Source organism: Protomyctophum parallelum (assembly GCF_964188405.1).
Source record: "Protomyctophum parallelum genome assembly, chromosome: 8".
Lineage (NCBI taxonomy): Eukaryota > Metazoa > Chordata > Actinopteri > Myctophiformes > Myctophidae > Protomyctophum > Protomyctophum parallelum.
The window spans coordinates 48,432,599-48,440,436 of NC_139703.1; positions in this window are offsets into that span (position 1 = coordinate 48,432,599).

Below are 7,838 nucleotides of genomic sequence, written 5' to 3' on the forward strand. Positions count from 1 at the left end.
AGGGACCCAGGGGCACAGCCACACAGAGCTGTCTAGAGGAGTGGTTGTGTCACTCAAAAATATCCCAACACGGAATGTATTGACAGAAAGTAGCTCAAAAGATTTTTAGTAAACAAAAGCATGGCAGATTGAAAGAGGATAATTCAAGCTTGCCCTACTACAGCTGCAATGAGTTTAACGTTCAATACAGATCGTAAATGCAATTTGGATCAATGGGATGTCAATGGAGGGCATTGCAACTCTAGATTCATCACATTGTTAAGTGTTGCAAACTGTGGCTAAATGACTCTTAATCAAAGGAATTTCCAAACTGATTCCACTATATTTCAAAGGCCCAATTAATTCTGAAATTAATTATAAAAATCAGACCCATCTGAAGTGAGTGATACTGTACAAGCCCTCCTCCCTGGCCTGTGTGTATCTGTCTGTTAGGCCACACACACACACACACACACACACACACACACACACACTATCTGATTGTATTAGACAATGTCGAACATTGCAGCTGTATGGAAAGCTTGACTTATTCTCTTTCTATCCTCAAAGTGTTTGTTTCATAAAAATCCACTGTATACATGTTATGAGTTACTTTGTGTCCTTGCAGGTGATTATTTTTCTAAGTGCTGGAGTTTGGAAGTGCTCGTTAGATATCACTCAACTGTCCTGTGTACCACCTGTTTTGAATTAGCACATAATGCAAGAGGCAGCTTTGGAAGCACTCGTTTTCATTAAAGCAATGTCCTATTGCTTTACTGAAAATGAGTGCTTCCAAACTCTGGAAAAAAAACATGGCCGTGGTCTGCAAAAGGTAAATAGGAGTGGTTGCGCCACTCAAAAAGACAAACCACCATACAGATATGAACATGAACACCCCTCTACAGTGCTTTGGCACCTTCCCAATCAACAGGATTGCCAACAACACTGCATATGAGACAGGCAGGTGACCCACACATAATTTAGCTTCCCCACAGTGTCAGCACATTATAAACCATTTTAGTTCTCTTGTGTGTTGTTACTTCAACATGGTCTATATGTTGTACACAAGGAAACATGTGCAACACAACATGACTTAACAGTCACTTCCAAATTTCCAATCAAGCAGCTGGTGATGTCAATTAGTAATTTTGACTCAGGTGTGTGTGCAATCCAAATCACAATTTTGCGCGCGCACACACACACACACACACACACACACACAAACAAACTGTGTCAAAATTGTCAAATTGGAAAAACTTCAGCAAATAAAAGCTTCACATCACACAAAACAACAATGCTTCTAACTAACTAGTTGCTGCTTTATCAATTGGAAAATCAAAGTGAAATTACACACAGGCAATTCCATCAATTCCTTAATGATAATTAAGCAGTTAATTAGATAAGCCAGTGCACCATTGGTCCTTCCAGCCAGGTGGTCCCCAACTAAATTAATGATGAGTTTGTAACCAAATGGACACTTATTGAATCTTTAACTCTTGATAGAATGAAACCAAATGAACCAATCAGAGTAAATATCTGCATTCATTAATGTAATACCAGAAGTCTACACAATTAAATATAAAATAATTGTCATTTTGATCAACTTTTGCCTGTTATCTCTCCTAATGGTAACAACGTCAATACAGAATGGAATTGTGGACAAACTTATAGAAAATATGTTTTAGTCTCTAAATGTTCTGATGAATTGAAAATGGTGGACCCTGTTGTAAACAATTAAGTGTAATGCTGTATCAGTGTGCCTCCACAGACCACAGTAACAGTCTTTGTATTGAGTTGTGCTTTCATGTGAAATGTACCCATTCTGCAAACTGTTAATAAATACTGCAATCTTATCAAACAACAAAATATTCTAATAGTTTTGGGTCTGATTGAGTCGGCTATAATTCTCATCAAATGGTGGTCCGTGGCTCAAATGGGTCTGAGAGGCTAAATGTCATCAAATGGTGATCCGTGGCTCCTCAAATGCCGAATAAATAGGCTTGAAAACCACTGAGCTAAATGAGCCAACACCAGACACTCACCTAGGCTGCAGAGTGGACAATGAGGACTTCTGTTTCCACTGCAGATTCTTGTAGAAGCTTTTTTTGTTTTTCACCAGACAGGTAAAAAACACTGACGAGTCTAGTCTACTCGATGTCCATGTCAATTAAATGTTACATTACGAGTTATTCATTAAAACAAACGGCTTGTTGTAAGTTACAAACACTAGCAGGCACGTGTTGGGAGTTGGCGTGTGTGCGGTTACTTTTCTTTACCAGGTGCGACCTGAGGACTTAAATTGCATGCACATGCGCATCCCGTGCACCGCAGCTCAAGGAACCCCCCCCCCCACACACACACACACACACACACACACACACACACACACACACACACACACACACACACACACACACACGCACGCACGCACACACACACACACACACACACACACACACACACACACACACACCTACACTTACACACGCACACAAACACACACAACACACACAACAATTTATTCATTAATTCGTTCGTTCGTCCGTCCGTCCGTCCGTCCGTTCATCCATTCATTCATTCATTCATTATTAATTATTTCGTTCGTTCGTTCGTTCGTTCATTCATTCATTTCATGACAGTAAGATCTGACGTTATAGGCTATATATGGCTGCATTGAAGTGTATGATTCAACTTTTCATGGTTTATATTAAATTGTTTTAAAATGTTAGTGTTATAGTAGGCCTATAGTCTATAGAGTAGCCTAAAACATAATTTAAAAAAGAAAAGTAACTTATTAGGCCGTGTGGTGAGGTCCCTTTTCGTTCAGGTCCGTTCCCACGGAAGGGGGACTACACAATTTTTTCTCCATAAAAGAGATTTATAGGTAGACAGTCTAAATAAAAAAGTTCTACTCGTCCGACGCTGCAGTTATTTTATAATCCGCGATCTAAGACGGGACTATTTCTTACAAGGCGTAATAATATGTGCAAGGGGAGTGGTGTGGTTTTGGTCACGTGGACCAATCGCGTAGCCGCTTTATTCCCTTGAGTATGCGCGTAACGTCTTCGTATGCGGAAGAACTTTTTGTTGTCCATAGCAACCTAGCAACTCACTGTTGCGACGCTGTTTTCATTCTCTAAACTGGGAAAATGGGAAAGAGCCGTTGTGCGATTGACTGTACAAACAGATTAAAAAAGAACTCGGAGCTATCCTTTTACAGACTGCCGAAATGTAAAGAAAAAAGAAGTAAATGGATCGCTGCACTTCGCCGATGTAGTCATGTTTCAGGGCTACATGGATTTGCGGGTGCCACTTTCACTTTGTGTCAGGTAATAGGTATGTTGCTTTTTTTGTAAAACCATACGTTCAATGTAAAAGGGCCTTTTCACACAATGTCCCGTTTTAAACGAACCTAACGGAGTTCTCTTCTTGTGGACCAAGAAGTGGATTAACATAGTCCGTTAATTCCCCTGAAAGAGATCTGGTCAGGAGTAATTACTCATCAACATGTTACGTGAGTCCGTGGAAAGACTTTAATGTTAATGTTCTTATTGATCAACACACCCTGCAGTTACTGAATGTTAAGTCTCCATGGTTTCCCTCAGAATATCGTATGACACTGATTTATATGACACATTAAGAGTCCACTGATAACCACTACAGTGGTTTAATATCAAACATTTTTTGTTTGTTTTTTTCAAGGACCCACATAACGTTTGATTGTTATTGCACAAATGGACTTACTCTGAGAGTGTACGAATGGAACCAAATGGACCCATAGTGTCAGAGTTACAGACCTGCATGTGTCCATTTGTACACTCAGGCTGTAAGGGTCCATTTGGTTCCATCTCTCAGAGTTACAGACCTGTAAGGTCCATTTGGTTCCTAAGAAGGGTCCATTTGGGGTCCAATGGGGTCCATTGGTTCCATTTGTACACAGTTACAGACATGCAGGCTAATCCTCTCTCACTCTAATGCCAGACTGGCATTAGAGTGAGACACTGGCATTGCCAGTGTGTGCCAGTGGTCACCCTTAGCACCCGTGGTTAAAGCTGCCTACCCCTGCTCTACACCAACAATGTTGTGAGCTTGTAGATCTGCTATTTTCTGCAAATGTTCCCTCCAGAATAGGGATGCTATTGTTCCAGTGGTTAATGTAAAAAAATAATCTCACAATGATTTGGCAGCCCTGTCCCGGATGAGTTTGTTTTGAGGCTGATGTCTGAAACAGGACATATGTGAAAACACCCCATATATGTAAACAAATTAATATCATATTTCTAGTAAATGTTTTTGTTGTTTTTGTTATTTAAGGGGAAAAGAGTGATGATCCTCTACATCCTGACTACGTGCCAAGGTTATTTGGTTTCACCTCCATCACTGATCGAAGTACAGCAGAGGTACAGACTGTTGTTGAAGTCCCAGGCATTGGGGTCCAGACAGAGGAAACACAAAATGACATTGCCTCATTACATGAACAGATTAAATCTTTAAATGCTGAATGTCAATCACAGGGATAAAGTCAACAAATTAGAAAGTGAGTTGAAACATCGTACTCTTGATCCTTCAGAATTTGATGACAGCAAAATGAAATTCTTCACAGGACTTTCATGTTGTTGTTTTAACCTTGACCAGTCAACTTTCAACACACTGAGCAAATATGTGTGCTACCTGTATGGCCAATCATCTGCCAAAAACGTGAATGATGCAAGGTACAAATCATTCTGTACGGCATCATCAGCTTTGCCAGAACTGTCCATTCCCCCAACAAGTGATGCTCTCCACCAACATTGCAAAAGGGCAAACTACCAAGCAGCAGTGATGAGACGTTCTCTGACTAGTAGGATGTGTGCTCCTTCACCCATTGGCAGTGGATGGGGCATGGAGGATGGGGAGTTAACAGTAACATGGATGACTAGAAATCCTGCCCCTGATAGTGTGTTGCAGGTAGTCCACTGTAATTGTAAAAAAAAAAGCAAATGTGAGACTGAAAGATGTTCATGTATGTCTGCAAAACTGTCTTGCACTGATTTATGTCACTGCCAGGACTGTGAAAATGTGTCAAAAGAAACAGAAGAAAGAGGTACATGGGATGATGACTGATGAAAGTGATAGGGATGAGTAACCCAACATGTTACCATGTAGGCCTACTACTTGTTTTGTTCAGGAATTATTAAGATGTTAAAGAATTGCCACACTACCTACATCCATTTAAATGCAATGCATAAATGCAAACAGCACAGACTACTTACACAGCCAACAGAAGGTTTTATTGTGAGGCATTTGTATGCTATTTTGTATTTTCATATATTTTCTTGGCAGGGGGGGGGTGTACAAATGACAGATGCTGTGACACTTTGCGGTACTTGTAAATAAATAAATGTTTCATACAATTATGTTGTAATCATTCTGACCTCTAGTACCTAATTTTTAGTCTTGTGCGTTTTTTGCATTATTGCAATTTAGGGGGCGTGGTAACATTTGGATAGATTTTCTGCCATTTTGGTCCAAGGTGCCCTGATTTTCTTTTCTACCTTTCATTACACAGTAGGATGAGACATTTTCTATGTATGAAACATAAGCTCTTGGCACAATTTACTGTGTAGGTTTCATTGTACTGTGTGGCAAACACTTAAGTTGAAGCATATTCTTTAACAAATATGCTACATTTCATGATATAAATTCACATATGAGTAAACTAAAGGCACCAATACTTATGTCAGATGTTATGTATATGCATTTGACATTTGAGAAAAAAAAAATGTTGCCAAAAACACATTTTACAAGCAAAAACAGCAGCACACGATTTTCGTTTTTTGGTTATAAACTGTTTATACATTTATGGCTATAAAAAATAAACAGCAGGTTTTTATGAGTAGAACTTTTTACCCAAAGTCTAGAAGGGTATTATCTATGAAAAAATGCATTGAATGCGTAGTTCGCTTGACATGGGAACGAAACTCATTTTCTAAGCACTTTTTCATGGGTCCCAACACGGCCTATATGGGGGGAAATTAATGGCAATATTTCTTATTTCTGTGATTTCTTCTTCCTGTGAAGCACTTTACAATTTACAATTTAGGCATTTAGCAGACGCTCTTAATCCAGAGCGATGTACAGTAAGCAAGTACAAAAAACATGGTAGGCCTAATACATAATGTAAAAAGTCTTCATATAAGCTATAAACAGTGGAATATCTATAGAGCACCGAAGTCTGACGTCACTTTCAGTAGAGGGCGCCAGTACACAGGTTCATGTATTTTTTTAGTTGCATTATAATCACTTTTTATTATTCAGCTTACTGTGGAGACACATGCTGGAACTTTTTACTTTGAAATGTTTTGTAGTTTATTTTATTTTTATTTTTATATATATATATATTCTTTATCCCACGATTTTGTAACCCATTTTTCACCCCTGTGTCAATCATCTAATGTGATCCTGGGCTCTACACACCCTCCACCAACCTAGTCCCCATATATGGGGGACAATGGGAGAACAACAGACTTGAACTCCTTTACACCTGACAGGGGGGAGTTTCCCTGGTTGGACGTAGCGCGTGGAAGGAACACGTTATTCCAACCAGTTCCTTTCCCCTCCATCAGGCGCCCCAGCTGGCCAGGGGGAGGCAGTTTAGTGACCAGGATTACTGCATGTTTTTTGTGAGGGTACCTACCCTAGGGGACACGGGGAGAACATGCAAACTCCACACAGAAAGGCCCTTTCGCCAACCCCGCCTTCTGGTATGGGCACTGATGACGCGGAGGAGGAAACACGCCGCCAGCACCCACAGCGTCCCGAGCGGGAATCGAACCTAGGACCTTCTAGCTGTGAGGCGACAGCACTACCAACTGTGCCCCCCTGTTGTAGTTTTGTAGTTTCTGAGTTATTTTCGTCTTTTTTTCAAATCCTCAAAAATGATGAAAAACGGAAACGGCATGCTATAGTATGCCGTCCAAGACCATGGTCAAAAAGGATGAAAAACGAGGATTTGATTTAAAAAAAAAAGTAATTAACACCTAGCATGCCCATGGGGCTTTGATTGTCAACTTAGCCTCACAATGGTTAGCCAGCTACTTTTAGTTTTGAGGGAAAATGGTCCCAAAATCTACAACTGCTTTTATTGGGTTCAAACATTGCAGGAAAGCAGTTGATTATTAGATTCCAGCATTAAAACTTTGCATTATGTCTGAAGTAGTTTATACACAACTGACATGTAAGATTTTACAAAGATATTAAAAACATGAAAATGTTCTTGGCAGTGGTTCTGAACCAGTGGGTTCCAGCTGATCCCCAGCTAAATGATGGAGAGTTGGTAACCAAATTGTAGATTTTTTTAATCTTGAGCGTGTAAAATTATACCATGGTTCCATTTTACACTCTCAACAGTTGAATTATTGTTAAACATCTGCATTACTTAAGTTAATTTACCAACATCAATACAGCATGCAAATGTGGACATATTCTTTAGTTTGGGTCTGCAAGGCTAAATCTCATCAAATGACGGCCCGTGGCTCAAATGCAGAATAAATATTGATATGAAAACCACTGGATTATATAGAATATTTAGAATGGATAAAAATATGTGATTCATTTGCGATTAACAATCGACAATCATGCGATTAATCACGATTAAATATTTTAATTGATTGACAGCCCTAGTATAAAGATATATTTTAGGGGTTAAGGAAACTTACATTTTAATTTAGGCATAAGAACATCATATTGCTTTACATTTTACAAGCTTGTCTCTGCCTCAAAATGACTAATTATGATGATCTAATGATCTAATTATTGTATCTACTCATTAGGAGACCTGAGTTAGATTCCACAAATAATACAAGTTTTCATTTGAAAAT